The sequence below is a fragment of the Poecilia formosa genome, unplaced genomic scaffold, assembly GCF_000485575.1.
Source record: "Poecilia formosa unplaced genomic scaffold, Poecilia_formosa-5.1.2 Scaffold799, whole genome shotgun sequence".
In the NCBI taxonomy this organism is placed as follows: Eukaryota; Metazoa; Chordata; class Actinopteri; order Cyprinodontiformes; family Poeciliidae; genus Poecilia; species Poecilia formosa.
Genome location: NW_006800738.1, coordinates 79,951 through 97,627, shown reverse-complemented (window position 1 = coordinate 97,627; position 17,677 = coordinate 79,951). Strand labels below are relative to the sequence as shown.

The 17,677-nt window shown below is 38.1% G+C and overlaps 1 protein-coding gene across 5 annotated transcripts in view; it reads left to right on the top strand.

The window, feature by feature from the left end:
• The first annotated feature begins 3,785 nt into the window (after positions 1-3,785).
• Positions 3,786-17,677, top strand: part of LOC103131636 (salivary glue protein Sgs-3-like) — a 31,391-nt gene continuing 17,499 nt past the window's right edge. For 2 of the 5 annotated variants that reach the window (XM_016666792.1, XM_007543323.2), the window contains exon 1: positions 3,786-3,986. The gene's annotated coding sequence lies outside the window, so the exon portion shown is untranslated. Of the gene's footprint in view, positions 3,987-12,686; positions 12,997-15,505; positions 16,863-17,677 lie in introns of those variants that run through there. The other 3 variants (XM_007543330.2, XM_016666791.1, XM_007543327.2) reach the window with 3 other exon arrangements.

The following is a 17,677-nucleotide window of genomic DNA, read 5'->3' as shown; positions in this document are numbered from 1 at the left end:
ATATATATTTTAGCAATTCTTTTTTTTGGTGGGCTTGGTTTTGCTGCCTTGGCCATTTTTTAGTCCTGAAAGGAGTTCGACACGGATCTCAAACCAACAGGATATCATCAGCAATGTGCTTGATGACAGCTACAAATATAGCAGCAACCCGAGTAGCTACAATAAAGAGGGCAGTCAGCCTGCAGGAACACTTTTAGATCTAGTGAGCGTTTGAACCGCCATCCAGGATAAGATCAGAAGAAAGAGAGAAAGAAACCATTTTGTTGGACTGTCAGCAAGGTCAAAAACAGCTGAACCAGAAAGGATGAATAGAGAGGTATTGTAGTTTACAGGGAGCTCATGGAACAGTTGTGCAAAATCATTTAAAATAAGAGTCAAATGGAGCCTCTTTTCCACCTGTGTCTCTGCCAGCACTGGCAAACACTCCCAGACAGCTCTCTGCTCAATAAAGCCATTTTCCAGTAATAAGATGGAAAACAGAAAGATTTAACCATTTTTCTCTTTGCGATGAATAACATTAATATCTTCCTCATCAGCCATCCTCTCAAAACAGAAACACAAGTCAAGAAAATGCAACGTTTTCAATGCAATTATGACAATAAATGGAAAACTAGACTAACATTTGCTAACAATATACAGCGACGGCATGAATATTCATACACTTTGAACATTTTGTGTTGCAGTGTGTGAAGATTAAAAATAAATAAATAAAAATAAAAACTTTATTTCCCAATCTGATTTTTGGATTTAGTTGAAGGTAAAACAACTTGAGAGGAGCACAGACTGTATAAAAATGTTTAATTCATATGAGAAAACCACACAACTGTTTACCTGTGACTCTGAGCTGCTCTATTTTTATATAAGCAATCTTCTAAATTTAGAATAAATTGAACTTAAACTTCACCAACTTTGTTTATTACATCTTTTATTTTCTACAGATAAAACATTATAGCCGATTTTTATCAACAGTCAGCCTGAAAGTTCCGAAACACTTTTTTTCTTTTTTCTTTTTTACAAAATACATCAACGGAACTTAAAGTGCTGCAGGATTAACATCGAAACAACCACAGTAAAAACACAGTCCAGGTTCATTTCCTTTTTCCAAATTCAGTTTTCATAATTCCATGAAACACATTACTTAATGTTGAATTTTTTTTTTAATTATATCGCTTCTGCAATCGGATTAATCTGGAAATAATATTTAGAACCAGATTTACAGGGGAAGTTATCAGGATGTTGGGTTCTTTGAATTGCTATGTGGTTTTGTTATTTCTGTTTGTTCCTCTTCTTGTTTTTAGATCAGCATGTTTCAGTTTTCATTTAGTTCAGTCTTTTCTTAGTCATTTTAGTTGATTATGTCTACTTCTTGATGCTCTAGTTCAATTGTGTCTCTTAGGTTTAGTTCATCTTTAGAGTTAGATTCATGTCCCATCCCCTGTGACACATTCTCTCCCTCTTTCTCTCTCCCTCTCTCTCTCTCTCTCTCCCTCTCTCTCTCTCTCTCTCTCTCTCACTTCTTCCAGTATTTGCTTGCATTCTCCTCGTGTTTCATCCTGCCTGATTTTATCCATACGGCGTTGAGGTTTCCACCAACCACATTATGATTTTAAGCGCATAAAAGCAACACATAAATTTTGTTGATCGTATAAAACATTTCTTGACTAAGTCAGAAACCTCTATATTAACAAAATAAAGCCCAAAAATTAAACTTTATTGAATTTTAAAAGTACCCTGGTATATATAAAAAGATTTTATTTTGAAGCATCTCAACTCTAACTTGAGTAAAATTTCTGGATCGATCCGTTGAATGAAGAACAAACATGTTTCAACCAAACATTCACCAGACATAGACACACAGCTGCAGTTTTTCTTAAAGTTTTGTAAGCGTTTTAAATTGAAAGAAACTGCACTGTAAAAAGAAAATAGTTGAACCGACTTAATTGAATTGCTTCTATGAGTAACAAGCAATTCAATTAAGTTTATTCAACTTAATTTATTAAGTTTAACCAATGCAATATATTATCATCCAACTCAATTTGCTAATTTTTTTTAACAAATTTATTAAGTATGTTTAAGATAACAGATTTAAGTCAGTCTTACTCAAATCATTTAGTTTACTTTAAAAAAATGGTAAATGGACTGAACTATAGCGCTTTTCTAGTCAAAGCACTTCACACTAGAGTCACATTCACCCATTCATACACCGATCGGTTAAGTGCCCACATCGACAGGGAGGAGGAAACTGGAATCAAACCTACAACCTTCTGATCACAAGACCACAACTCTACCACAGAGCCACGGTCGCTTACCAGGGAATCTGTTCCTGGTTAGCTTGAGTCATGGTGTCAGACGTGGGATACAAATATGGTATTGAACTTAATTATTTCAAGTAAAGTCAAAGTAAAAAGATCCTTTAAGGAAAAGATTTGTAACTTTTAAGTTAGAGTGTATTTAGAGGACACTGTAAAAAGAGTATTAGGCTGCAAACTAAGAAAGTTTACAAATATTTTTCCAACCCAAAATATTTAGGTTGGAACTATTTAAAAGTTTGGGTTGACTTCCTGTAGAATTAAGTCAAAGAGACTTTAAATGTTTATTAGAACAAAATAAATGATTTGAGTAAGAGTGACTTAAATTTGTCATGTTAAACCCCCTTATGAATTAAATTATAAAAACTTAGCAAATTGAGATGGAAGGACTTAGTGAATTGAGTTGGATGATCATAATAAATTGAGTTGGTCAGACATAAACTGGCATTGAACTCAAATGTTTTAAGTAAAGTCAAAGTGAAAAGTTCCATTAGGTTAAAGATTTGTAAGTTTTGAGTTAAATGAACACAAAAAAGTAAGTTGTCATAGCAAAAGCAAAAGAATTAAGTGAAAATTTTATATTTATATTTATTAAATTTTTTTTCCTCACTTATATGAATTATTGCAATTTTGGTCCTTAAAATGCCAAAATTTCCACTTAACTTTATATTTTGGTCCGTCTGATGATGTCATTTTAAAATATTGATTGATAATTTGATCAGTTACTCAGTTGCTGGAGTAGATTTTTTTTTTTTTTTTTTACCAAATACTTCTTTACTCTTACTTGAGTAATTTCTTGGATGGCCACTTTTTACTTTTACTTAAGTAAAAAGATGTCAAAGTATCACTATTCTCTACTCTAATTACTCCAATTGGAGCACCCCTATTTAAATGCTGCTAAAATGACTAGAGGTGAATTTCCTTCCTTTTCTCAACTTCAGATAAATGAACATTTAATGTATCGTGTTTCTTTTCTTCTTCTTATCAGACTCGTTGTGTTTTTCCAGTGGGAAACTCTCTGCCTCTCCGCATGCAGCGGGGCCTTCAGCTCCGTCATTTGTTTGCTATTTGCGATGGAGCATTCCCCCCCAGCCCCCTTCGGAAAGTCCAGGATGACATCATGCTTGGAGGCAGTGGCGCAACTATTATTCAGGTGGATGCGAAAACATAAGTCGGCGCCCCCCCATCTCCCCCTCTCACCCGGAGGAAGGTTGAAGGAGCGTGGAAAACATACGCTCGCTCCCCCCGCCACCCCCGAGACGAAGTTACGTGAAGTGTAAAACTCCCTACATTTACCACGTCACATGCGCGAGGTGAAGGAGCGTAAGGCGCACTGAAGTGTATGGGAAAACATAATCGGCGCGTCGCCCCCTCCAGACGGGGTTTTGACGCCCCCTCTGGTGCTGCGCCCCTATGCGTTGCATGCGCTGCATACCCCCTTTTTGCGCCACTGCTTGGAGGAGGATACGTTTCGCATCGAAAGTGAAAATAAAGATGTGATTTACTAAAGGAGAAAGTGTAGGCGTGTCAGTGAGGCGGAGCAGACTGCGGACTGCGGACTGCGGGCTGCAGCACAGCAGGCTCCCCTGGATTCTGAATGTTTTCTATGAAACGTGACTGATCGGAAAGTCTGGAAGCAGAGAAACTTTACGACATCGATCCGCTTCTTTATCTGTGGTAAGTGATGGTTATGTTCTGGAGAGATTCTGAAAATTTTCTGTATGCGCGTGTTTGTAGGATTGGATACATAATAACAATAATAATAGTTTGGAAAAACAAGAAGATGCCTGCATCTAGCAAATGCGAGTTAGACTGAACATTTGTTTTGCATGAAACTACAGAAACGTACTTCTGCTCTGTAAGCAGCCCACACACGGTGTGACTTTGGACGTTTCGCTCTGCAGGGAGCAGCGGGGAAATGAGCAGCTAGTGGAAGCGATTAATGAGACATGTGTTTGTAAACTTCTGTTAAACATGTTGATCGATTCCATGTTTCATTTTTTTTTCCTGCTGCAGAAAACGGGATCATGATCTTTTGGTGGCAGTGGTTATTATTATGTTTCTAAAAATGGAAATACTTGTTCATGATTCAGCTATTTTGTTATCTCTTTACAAATACTTCGTGGTATTTCTTTTGGGGGGTTGGAGAGGAAGGCGCTTTGACGCAGTTTTTAGTTAGTGGAACAGAAAAAAAATATTTTATATTTTAAAAAAATCTAAAATGTAATTAAATAGAAGGTTTGTGTTTATCTGTGGTGCTGATCTCAGGTTTAAATCCTGATTTCTTTCTTCTTCTTTTTATATCAAAATGAGCCGATAGAGTGAAAGAAACGGGTATTTTTACATAAAGGCCTGGAGGCTTCATTAACATTAGAGGATGGGGAGGTGGGCAGAGGACACCAGAAATTAAAAGTAAAAGTAACAGTACAAAAGATGTAATCAAGTAAAAGTAAAAGTATTCTATAAAAAAAGGCGACTCAGCTACTCAGACAGTAACAGATCGTCAGATGGAGAAAATTTAAATTTTATTTTCAAACTCTGGTGTTTTAAAGAAGAAAATATTTTAAAAAATCCTTACAAATAATTAAAAGATAAAATCAGGCAGAAAAAAAACTTTTCCAATCAATTTTTTGCGCTAAAAGTTAAGAAACTGACAGAGCAGGTCATGTATGTTAGAACAGGGCAAACCACTTCAGGTGACAATCTTTGTTTCAGCAGGTAGAAAACGTCCGAACAACAAAGCTGGTGTACAAACAGGAAGTCTCACTTCGACACAAACTGTGTCTGGTGCTTTTATGATTAACGCAGACTTACTCTGCATTTATTGAAGTTGCTCACATTGGGCAGAGCATTCAGACTTTCAACTCAATTAAGAGTATTGGTACTTCATATTAATGTGACTCAAGTGACAGTAAAACATAAAATGTAGTAAATCTATTCCTAAAAGTAATGTGGGTTTGAGGTGTCAAATTACATGTTGAGAATATGTACATACAGTAAAGTCCTGGGCATTTTATGAGACCAATAATAAATAAAACTATAACCAACAATGGGTCACATAAAAAAAAATTAACAGCAAAGCAGTGATTATTAAAATATTCAGTAAGCCAGTGGAGGGTGTAACCCTCCCCTCTTGCCTCATGACTGCTTATCCTTCATGGGTTTAGATAATGGATGGATGGATGTACAAATAAACAGAAAAATTAATGAAAAACATAGAGCACCAAATTCCTCATCTCCTGCCGAGCCATAGGTGGTACAATTGCTTAACTTACACATTGACTTGTCCTTGATCTTCCCATTAGCTCCTGCTACTCTGCAACCGTTTGATGAATCTGTTTTACAATCTGCTTTCAAATCTCCAGTAAATACTTACACTCCTGCTGTTTTGCTGCTGCAGCCGGTGTTTGTGTTTGACGGTCAGTTTTTAAGCTGTGCACTGACGATCCGCTTAGACTGCCTGAGTCATCAGCATTAGATATGAGACCTGGGCATGACTCCAGGTTGGTGATGACATTTCAAAGCTGATTCCAAAGACATAAGATTTTTATTTGTCATTATGTTCCCAGAATATGATGAAATTGGAGTGGCACCCTCAGTGATGAATAAATAAATAAAGTCTCAATCAATCCTCAGGGTGCAGTATAAGGGTGTGGTGTGTCTGCAGGGGGGGCAGAGAGGATGGAAGGTGGACAGAATGATTCTATAGTTTCCTGAGGAAGAAGAGTCTTTGTTGGGTCTTCCTCAGAAAAGTGGTTTTCAGTGGTCAGGTCAGTTTGTTGATGTCAATTTCCTGAGCAAATGAATTGTTGATGGTGTTTACTGTGATGCCGTGTTTGGCGCCGATGTAGGCAGAAAACAGTGGAGGAGTCCATTTAAGGCCAAAAAAAACAAAAAAAATCAGAAATTTGAATGGGGGGAAAAATCTTTGAAATTTAGGAGTTGGTAGAGTTGAAAACTTGCTTGAAAAAAACTCAGAAATTTTAAGATTAAATTCAGAACATTTTTTTAGAGAAAAAACTCTAAAGACTTTTTACTTTAAAACTCTGGAATTTCCAAGTGTTTTTTTCTAGAAACTTTGAAATCAAATCTCAACATTTCTGAGTTTTTACTTCTCTTTCTTTTCTATCTACAACGGCCCTAATACTCACTCATAGCTCCTTAATTTCCCCCTTGTATGTTCGGTTTCTTGTTTGAGTTTACGTCTCTTAGTTTATTGCCAACCCTTCCCTCCTGTGTGATCTTTAACTCCTGGTTCATTTCCCGTTGGGTTGATTAGTCTCTCCCCTCAGTTTCCCCACTTTCACTTTGTGACAGCTGTTCCACATTTCCTCTTGTTTGCTTCCTTTGTCATTTTCAACTCCTGCTTCAGTTTACAAGCTGCTGGTTTTTGCTGTTCAATGCTGGATTCTTCCCTTCCTGCTTTTTACCACCTTGAGACAAGTCTTATAAGTTTTCCCTCTTTTTTTTTTAACTTAAAGCTTGTGCATAAGAACACATTCCTCATGCTCATGTAAAAGTGCTGAAGTTTCCCAATTCTGCTGTGAACTGGACCTTGGGTTGTGAATACTAATGTGACAAAAACAAAAGGCTTGGAATGTTGGCGTAACGATGAGTCAGGGGCAAATTGTTGGATTTGTTTGCTGATGGTGAGACTGGAGATATAGTTGGTTGGCCTGAATTTGTCTCTTGACAGTTGATACCAGTTTCCTGAAAAGGTTTATACAATATTTTAAGTCTACAAGCTTTTCTGTTGTCTTTGCAAATCTTTTTTTTTTTTTTTTGCATTAATTTATACAGGAAATAGATGTAATTTAGCACAGAAGATGTTCTGAGTCTGAAGTCCAATATGTGACTAGCAGAACAGATAAAAATAAAATATTGCGGGTGGATGATATCCATGATGCAGAAACACTGATTTATGCTACTTATTTTGATTTTACTGTAAAAATACTTAATGATTTTTGATAACAGTGATGAATTTAAGCATGGTGGTAATTATGTTAGAAACATTTAATCTCAATTTAGAGATTAAATGTTTCTGACATAATTAAATTGATGTAATAATCAATTTACCATTAACAATAAGGCAAAAAAAAAAAACCCCAAAACATATACGGTACAACATGGGATGTATTAAAATTCAAAATTACTTTAATGATCCCAAAGTGAAATTAAAACTCCAGTGGTATCTGTGGCTGCGATTCAATTACAAATGTTGAAAAAACGCAATTTTGCAATAAATCATTAAAAATCACAGCACGTAAAACGTTACTTGATATATTCAGCCATGGCGCTAGCACTCATCATCTATCAGCCAACCAGAGGAGATGTTGGCGTCTCATCTCAGCGTTGGAGCGACAAGCCCAGCCTACTTGGGAAATTGTTCTCGGTGATTTTATGTATGACTTGTGGATTCGACGCGTTGAAATGACGTGTTGAATCCACACAAATCTTTATGAAGTGTTTGATGCTGTGAGCGTTGCACATTGTCTGAAAAACACACACAATCCATCATCCTCCGACCACTTCCTGTTGTCTTCTTTGTCGTTTCTGCCTGTAGCAACATCCGTCTGTTGATCACCATTGCAGTTCAGCAAAATACATCTATTATATTTGAAAAACCACATTATCCTAGTTTTTTTTTTTTTTTTTTTTTTTGTAAATTGGCGTGTTTCCATTTAGCAAATTTGTTTAATTCAGTTGCGTTCAGTCAAATAATAATAAAAATCAGTTTGGCCCCATTAGCCGTCATGAGGTCACTGGTGTCCATTGGATAACACATAAGCATTTCCCGGGTGGCAGTTAAGGGTTTAATAAAATGGAAGATGAAAACCCCATATTACTGGTATAAAGTTAGACGGTAATGGCAACAGTTTACATCTAATCTTCACTTTGTGAAGCCCTTGCATGCGGATAAGGGGACAGGGCATTGACTGAGCCGGGCTCAGGAAGCAGGAGAGGAAAGCAGTCGGAGACAAAGTGTCACGTTAGGCCTCATATGAGACAAGCTGGACTTCAGGACCAGCTCACATGTTCAGACCAGGATTCAGAAACACAGAGAGGAGTTTTCTGTTTTTTCTGCTTTAATCCAGCAGCCAGCTATAAGCTCACGACAATGGGACTTGCTGTGCTTTATGGGAAGTCCAAGGGAAATGACATGCAGATATGTTGATATAGAAACTCATAAACAATGAGGGGAGCGGGAGTGAGATAATAAAGTGGAATTTCCACGTTACTGAATGCTGAACTGGATAATTAGGTCACTGGGACTGACAGAAGAACTCATCACAGATTAATTTTGTGCAAACTCAGATAGTGTGAGGATTTGGTTTTCTGTGTGTTAATTGGTTCTGATGGGTATTTTTTCCTTTCAAACCTTCATTAAAAGAACCACAGACAATGCATATGAATTTTATGACCAAGCTTTTGCAAAAGGAGAAGTCTCAGAAAACTGCTCCTCCGAGCTGTTCACTGAGCGTTCTAAAGACCTTTGGTTATAGCTTGTCTTTTATTATCAAGCAAAAAGAGGGGGGATAGGTAAGGAAGACAACAGAGACAAAATACTACTGCACACAGACAGTTTCTAAGGTAGGGAGTATTCTGGTTGATAAGGAGGCACCTGTGGAAACATAATTTAAGGTCTGGGAAACACACAGTTAACTGTTTCACATGAAGACGAACAGGCAGATGTGACCTCCAGGTCAGTTTATACACACCTAAGGAAGAGAACACTTTAAACTGAAAATCACAATAATACTGAATGTTGATTAACTATTGATTAACATTAGACTGAATATGAACTAAAGTAATAACAAAATGATAATACCAAAAAATCTCTAACAGGTTCCTGTGTTGTCTCATCTACGCCTTGATAGTTTATAGCTGTCCTTTGTTTTCCATGATTATCTCCCTGTTGACTGTGACTGTGTTTCCCTGTTGACTGTGACTGTGTTTCCCTGTTGACTGTGACTGTGTTTCCCTGCCATCCTAGTCTAAAGTCGTAAGTCGTCTACTCTGCCCTTGTTCAATCGAGTTAGTCCACTAGTTGCTGCCAGTGTCTGAGCTCTTTGCCTTATTGTTGGGTTGTTTTTGGTTTTCTTTGGACAGCCTCGGTCCATCCTCACCACTCTACACCACATTTCATGATAGATGGTAAAAACTCAACTGCTCTGGTTAGCTGGCGGTTACAGCTACAAATCGGCAAATATTTACTCTAAATCAGGTAATTTGATTCATATTTATGTAATCCACATATTAGGAATAATACCTGCACTATTTTCACTGGATGGATACAGTTACATAGAAGTACAGAAACAGTTTTCACATGTATTGAGGTCTGTGGTAGGAATTTCCTCCTTGGTAGCTGACACCCCCTCCCCACACACTGACAGTCTTGTATAAGAAAATAAATCTCATGTGACATGCCGTACAAATCTACTGACACTTCTTTGGACTTAACTTTTTTGTCAAAATGCTTCAGTGTATTAAGTTTTACAGACAAACGATTGTTGAGGCAGAAGGACAGAAACCTGATGGTGATCAGATTCTTTTCTAAATAAAAATATGAAAACGTGATACATTTTAGTCCATGAGCCAGACCAATTTTTTTGGATGCATGTCTCTAGTTAATATTTTGGTCTGATAGCCTTTCCAAAAGCTTTTAGCTCATGAAGTAAGCTACCCCTTTGGATAAATTCTGTTTTTTGAGACTGGGGTATGTCTGGTTTAGGTTCATGGTATAGATATTTGTCACATGGTTTAATACAATGTTTGGTGCCATCTTAAAGAGAACATTCTTGGCTTTCATTTAAGTCATGTCTTGAGTTTGTCTGACCAACACAGAAGTCACTGGAGCTCTTCAAGGCAAAAGTCATACGTGTTTTTTTCGCTATTTTTCCGAAACTCAATACCTTTCTTTTAGCTTTATTGTATAAAGGGACACAACAGTGAACGACTGCAATACTCAACAGTTTGCCACAGTTCCCGCACACACAAGGGTTAATCCAAACCACAGATTGGCCACTGAGGCAGGTCAAAGGTTAACATAGCTACAGCCAGGTATGCTTGATTTTACTGTTTTGTAATTATGAATTATTTTCTATACTTTTCTTAAAATTCCAGAATTTCCCCACAACTTTATATTTGGATGAGTTTGATGATGCAGTTTTTAAATATGGAACGGTTTTTGTTTTGATGTTTACTCAGTAAAGGGTCGCCGTTTTACCAAATATTTTTATTTTTTTTTTTTGCTTTTACTTGAGTAAAAATATGTGTGTATGTGTGTGTTGTATTGGTGTGGTAATTTGGTCCTTCCATCCACCTTTTCTCCTTCTGAAAATAATCCTCGTCTTGAACGTTGAATGTACTGGGCGACGCCATTTCCATTTCTGCAGACGAATCCCTTGTGCCGTGAAGTGGAGTTCTGTGGTGGTGAGGACAGTTGAGTGCAAAATGATGGCTTTAATGACGAATACAGAAATCCAGGCAGCACAGGTCAGCACATACTTTTTGGTAAGGTGGTCCATGCAAACGTAACTCTGTATAAACATCTCAGGGTTCTCGAACAAATTAAATTTGACAGGAATGTTATGTTTGGAAGCCAGGACGAGGTAGAAGCATGACAAGACAAAGAACTCTTCTTAACAGTGTTTATTCTTAACTTGCTCAGCAGTACAGCAACGTCAGGTATTTCTTTCCTCCATCTTAGCTCTTCTTCTCTCTACAATCAGTACTATCCTCGCACACCACTTAGTGGTAGACACAACAAGTAACCTACTCAGAAATCGTTGGCAGGGAAGCGTGTTTAGCATTTATACAAGCATTGCATCAGTGTTTCTGTCAACGACACCATCTGTTTCCAACTGAGAGCTGTAATTCTTGTGGCTTCACTGCAGAAATCACAGATCAATCTGAGTATTGTTTTATCGAATAGATTTGTGGTGCACATTAGTGAGCAGTGGTCTTTGTCACTAGGAGACAGATGTGTCAGGCAAGTCGGCTAACTGTGTGTGTATGAAGCCAGACTTTGGTTCTGACCAATAAGGTCATATAAGGACCAATAAGCTTTATTACAAGCCTTTTCTTGTAATGCTGACATATGCAGGTCGGTAAGATCTGCATGATCAGCAAGTAAGTCTTGTCTTTGGGTGTTAGAGTGACTGACTTCTGTTTTCTGCTGCACGCACGGCTCAGACGCTTCCTCTGCTGCTCTGCTGTTTTGTTTCTAGAAACCACAGGTTGTGTAAGAAACTGATCTGGGTTTTGTTCTCCTTGAGTAAATCTTTGTCCAGAACATTTCCTTGTTAGATCGCATGATGAGAAATCAGAGCTTTCCAGGTCATGCGTCCTAAGGTCTCGAAAGCCATTTCCGTCCCCCCGGCCTTTAAAAGCTGAAGAATGTAACTTTTACAAAAATAATGTTTTTTTTTCTATAATTGTTAATACCATGGAAAACCTGTAGTGACAGTACAATAAGAGACAGATTATCTGTGAAAGAAAAACAAGCCGGGGGTTTTAGCGCTGTCAATCATCTTCGTGTATGTGTTGCTAAATGTGTTGATGGCAGAGAAAAAGCTTAATGCTCCAGAAAAAAAAAGTTTATCTGCCGTCATCAACATACATGCTAAGTAGTCTTAGCATTCCTGACAGGCTATGTTAATAATTTAAACAGATATGTAAGAAAAATACCTTTAAGTACCATGGCTTTCCGTTCAGATTGGGATAACGTGTTTCCCGTTCAGTGTCTTCCTAAAAATATAAACTACTTAAATCATGGAAAATAACTGATTGAAATTACGGTGTTGATTTGTGTTTTTTCTGTTTGAAACTTACATTTAAATTGGTTTAAAGAAATGAACTGCATTTAAGAGTACAATAGAAACAGCCTTTTGTTGTGTCAGAGCGGACATTCAGGAGCAACAGCATCATCAGGATGTGGAGGTTCACAAAAAAGTTCCAAAAGTGTTGAAAATGTATTTAAAAAAATAGACAAACTATAATAATGGTAATATACTGTGCAAGATTAGAATGTAATTAAAAAGAAATGTCTATAATGTGCATGTGAACATTAAGACATTTACAGTGATGCATATCAGAAAAACCGACATGCAATAACAGCAGAAATGTTCTCCGAAATGAGTGAAAACAGAGGAAATCACTGCAAACACCGTTAATGTAAGTAAACACTTACTAATCATGTTGGGAGCAGTGATAATGGTAGGGTTTTTTTGTTCAGTCTAACAGACAGAAACAATGTTATCTGGTGAAATCAATCTTCAATAGCATGTCCACTATTACTGTGGTACTTTGACCTCTACCCTCTACTGCCAAAACACATTCACCTCAGCGTTCTCATGTTCCGATCTTAATCTACAGACAGGAGGCAGCTCCACCCACAGCTCCACCCTCTGCACTGGTATGTTGACGTGTTGGGATGTTACAGTGTGTGGTCCCTAAATTCACAAAGTCAAAATGAAATCAGGCAAATTTTCTGAAATGCTGTTTCTGCACAGCAGGAGCCTCCTCTGTGGTGAACTTCAGACTGGGCACAGCCATGCCAGGAACATTCCTCTTTCCTACTGACTACCAAACCGGACACGGACACGTACACACACTTCATCTCTTGGGAGTCGGTGTTTCCATTCCATGTACAGTGACATCAATGAGGACCAGCTGCTCAGTCAAAGTAAACCATTATATTAAACTCTGTACACCCATTATTATTGTCTAAACCGTCTGCAATTCCACACGAAGTCACAGTGTGGGAAGTGAAATACCTCTGCTCAGTCAAGAGCTCAGTCAAGAGCGGTGGATTTGTAGATGGAGCCTACAAATCCACTGTAGCTCATCTGTGATTTTATGGATTCTTGTAGTTTTTGGATTTCACTCTGTTTGCCTATTTGCCACACTTAATCATTTCAGATCATCAAACAAACATTAGTATCAGACCAAAAAAAAAAGCACTTTTAGCGGATGAAAAGCTTTTTGAAGCAAAAGCCCAAACTACCGTGGAGCTCCAGAGGAGGTTAACAGGAGAGGGACCGACTGGACGAGCTTTTACTTTAAAATAAATACATAAACAAATCCATCCATCCATTTTCTAACACCCTTGTCCCTTAGTGAGGTCAGGAGGTGCTGGTGCCTATCTCCAGCTAACATTCCGGGCAAGAGGCGGGGTCATCCTGGACAGGTCGCCGTTTTGTCGCAGGGCAACACAGAGACACACAGGACAAACAACTATGCACACACACACACACACACACACACATTAAGCACAAGATATTCCATTCATATCTTGGAGAATATTATGATGTGAACAAACTGCAGTGTGTTTCTGGCAGTATGTTAAAGGGATTTTTTTTCTAACTTTTCCCTTTTTTTCATTTACTTACTATTTTGGGAAACATTTCTGCAGACGGAACGCCTGCAGACTTAAATACAACCATGAGGACACAGGACGGCTCCACTAACCTGAGTTACAGAGTTTGGTAACACTTTATTTGAAGGGGGGTGAATAAGACTGACATGACACTGTCATAAACATGACATAACACCTGTCATGAACATGAATAAGCCTTCATGAATATTTATGACTGTTGTCATAAAGCGTCATTCGGTAAATCATGATACTTTTAATACAAAGTTGACATTATTCAAAATGTCTTTGTTATGACAACTTGACATTAACCAAGAAATCATTACTGATATAAATTTGTTATAAAAGTATTACTGATTGCACTTTAAAAATTAGGTAACTTTATGTTCTTAAAGGTAAAGTTTAAACAGTAATGATTTATTGGTTATGACACTTTCATGTTTATGAAAGTGTCATGTCAGTCTTATTCACCCCCCTTCAAATAAGTGTTACCCAGAGTTTTTGGTGGATTTTTTTGCCTTCTCTTGTAAGGGAACAAAAAATGTGTTTGCTAAAAATATATTTTGGGAAAAGAAAGAATAGTAAAAGTTTAATTACCCTACTTGAATTACTTTTTTCTGTCATGAGCGGTGTAGTTGATGGTGGTGAGGAGAGACGCAGCGAACCCAGGTTATGGTGAAAATAATGAATTTAATGATGAAGCTCTCAGTCCAAAAACAGGCAGACGGCAGAAACTAGCACACAGCTAAGTACCGGTAGCAACTGATACACAGGACAAAAACGAGAGCTAACGCTATCCAGGACTTTACAGTTCTACTGGAGCGGAAACAAGACGTGATTTAGACACAACGAACTTAGACACTGATTAACGACAAGGACCCGACGAAGAACACAGACACAGGTGGGCTTAAATACACATGGAGGGTAATCAGGTAAGTAGACACACCTGGGAGACAATCAACGGGGAGGACAGGACAGAGACTCACAGGGAAACAGGAACACATTGAAAAACTCAAAAACACACAGAAAACCACGGATCATGACATTTTCCCCCCCAAACATTTAATTGAGTCTGTGGAAGCTTTTACTGAAGGACACAATCTACAGTTTTTAAGCTATTTATTTAACAGACTTCATCTGTTTTTGAGTAGGTGAGCTTGTAAACTTATAATTCATATTTTCAAAATAAATTTGCTTAATGGAAACGCGGTAATTTTGAAATGAATCCATTAAAAAGTTTTGACACAAGGATGAGATGGGTTTTTTTCACATTAGTATAGATACCCAGAAGGCTGCCTCCACGTGAAGCAATAACCATGGCAACAGGAACTTGCTTGTATCAATACAAGTATTTATAATAGTTATTATACATTTTATTTAAAAGGTGTTTTCAGGGCACACAAGGTCACCTCACAAAAAAAGCAAATAAAATCCAAATAGAAGATAAAATAAAGAGATCCAAACGTGTGAACAGCAGAGCGTTCAGCTGGGGTTTAAAGACAGACAGCGTGTCGGAGTCTTTTACAGTGAGTGGCGAATGTGGACGTTTATTCGAATCATGTGTATAAGTTGCACATTTCCAGAATAGAGATGTTTTGTATTTCACTCATAAATCTGGCATGGCTCGACTGAAGGATGACTGTCTGACCAGTCAGCAGCTCCAGCTGAAGTGGGACCGGTACCACACGGCTCCTACTTCAAGTCCTGCGCAGAAATCCAGGATGATCAGTCTGGGTTAATCTAAACTCTAATAAACCATCATCAACATTCCCAGCACATCAATATGATCTCTGATCACAAGTTCCTGCTGAATCCTTCCATTGGCCATGTTCTCCATCAGAGCCAAAGCGCTCCACAATAAAATGGCTCACCTTTGCACAGCTACTTAAATGTGTGTGATTGTACACACACTTTGATCACCTTAAGAATAATCAAACCTGTTTGGAGTTAACCTGCTGATCCAACCCTGATTTCTTTTTCACAGAGAATGAAAGTGTCCCACAGAGAACGTGCATTCCATGCGCTTCGGTGAGCAGACCGCTGAGTTATGAGACAAAAACTGATGAAATGTAGTATTTACATTCGAGTGAGGTTTCACGTCCTTCTGTGTGTGCTACGTCACTGTCCGAGGATAAATGTGGTTCAATTAAAAGAAACTTAAAAGAAAAGTTTGGTTTCATGAACTCGGGTTGTCTGGAATAAATAGCAGTCATGAGTTTTTTAGAGGAGAGATAACAGTTCCCAGAAAATAAAACAAATTTCTAAGAAAGTGAATCAGAAATGAGTTTAGACTTGTTTGTAAAAAAGCAGTGAGAGGATTCTTAAGAATTTCAACATTTCTCAGCTGCAGAGATTAAACAAAACACACACACCTGATAAAAAGGTAATGAACATATTTGTGTAAAAGAAATGATATAAAACAAGTTAATTCCTGAGTCGTTTGGCTGTGGAAGGAAACCATTCCCCTGCCGCCCTCTCAGGGGAACGGTTGTTTTGTTGGATGAAAAACAAACACATCAATGCAGTTGGGAGCTTTGGGACAGGGTTGTGTGAGTGGTGGCACAAATCCATTTCCTGCCCTGCTCCACTACCGAAAAGCTTCAGTTTGACCAAAAAGCAAAACTGGATTTGCAGAATCAAAACAAACCAGAACCATAATTTCTGTCATGCCTCATCACAGATTCAACAATAAAGCTACCGACATTTGAAACTGAGAGTCCAGGACAGAACCACAAAGGACACAGAAAGCACTTAGTCCATCTTTTAGGAAAAGAACATGTAAGTAGAAACTGGAACTTGTGTTGGCTCCTCTGATTGTGGAAAACATTTTTGGGCTCCTTGGACTCCATCCATTGTTTCCAATCGTTCTTAGGAGCGTCAGTAGAGCCGCGGTCTCGCCAGGTGTTTGCTAACTGCTGGAGAAGCTGGAGACCAAAAGCTAAGGCGGAGCTTTGGGTTAATATGGGTTTTTTGTTATTATTTCAGATATTTTAAATATGCTCTATGAAAAAATATGTTTGCAGGCCAATTTTGAGCAAATATCTTTTGGCATTATGTTTCACTGAAAAATCCAGGAATAAGTGAATCTGCGGACACCGTGAACAGACGGTGCTCCTCTGCTGTTGGTTCCAGCCACAGTTAGTAAGAGCCATCGAGACAGGCTGCTGGAAAGTCAGGTAGAAAAATAATCCTTTATGTGTCTCTTCTGGGGAAGCTCATTTATACACACGTTAAAAACAATAATAACAAAAGAAAAAATTTTACGTACAAAAAAAAAATTATTCTAAATCATGCAAGCTAGGTAAAATGTAGCTATCTCTTTTGGAATATGGTTTTATATTTGTGCAGAAAGTCCATGGGCAACATCATAGGAATTAAAAATAAGTGAAAACACAGCCTTGTTGACCTGTATGTTTGGTTTGTGGGAGTGGTGGTTCTAAAGTTCAGCAGCCGCTGAACTTTAGAACCACCACCAGGAACAGAGGAACCAGGAACAGTTTGTGAAGTTAGGTGCAGGAACCTGCTGGTCGCCAACACAGCTAAAAAAACAACATTCCAGCTCACAGACGGCTTCCCTCCTGAACTCATGAGCTCGTTTCCTGACTGGCTCCACTGCAACTGAAACATGGCAGCAAGAATGGAGTTCTCACAAAAATTGACTGGAAATGTTATTTTTTTCTTCTTTTTTGTAATTTGCCATAATTTGGCACACACACACACACCCACGCGCACACGCATACACACACACACACACATGCGCACACACACACATGCATACCCTCGTGACTACCAGTAGTTCATTTTTGTCCTCTGTAGAGGACATTTATAAACTTGAATATCTCCCATCCCCTGCATTCTACTGAATTAATTCCTTTTGGTATCTCCAGAGGACATTTAGGGCTTTTCAATGATACCACATGTGAAGGGGTGGGACTTTTGTACGTACCTTTTTCTAATTCAGAAAAATGGCGTTCATCAGTACAAGCACATT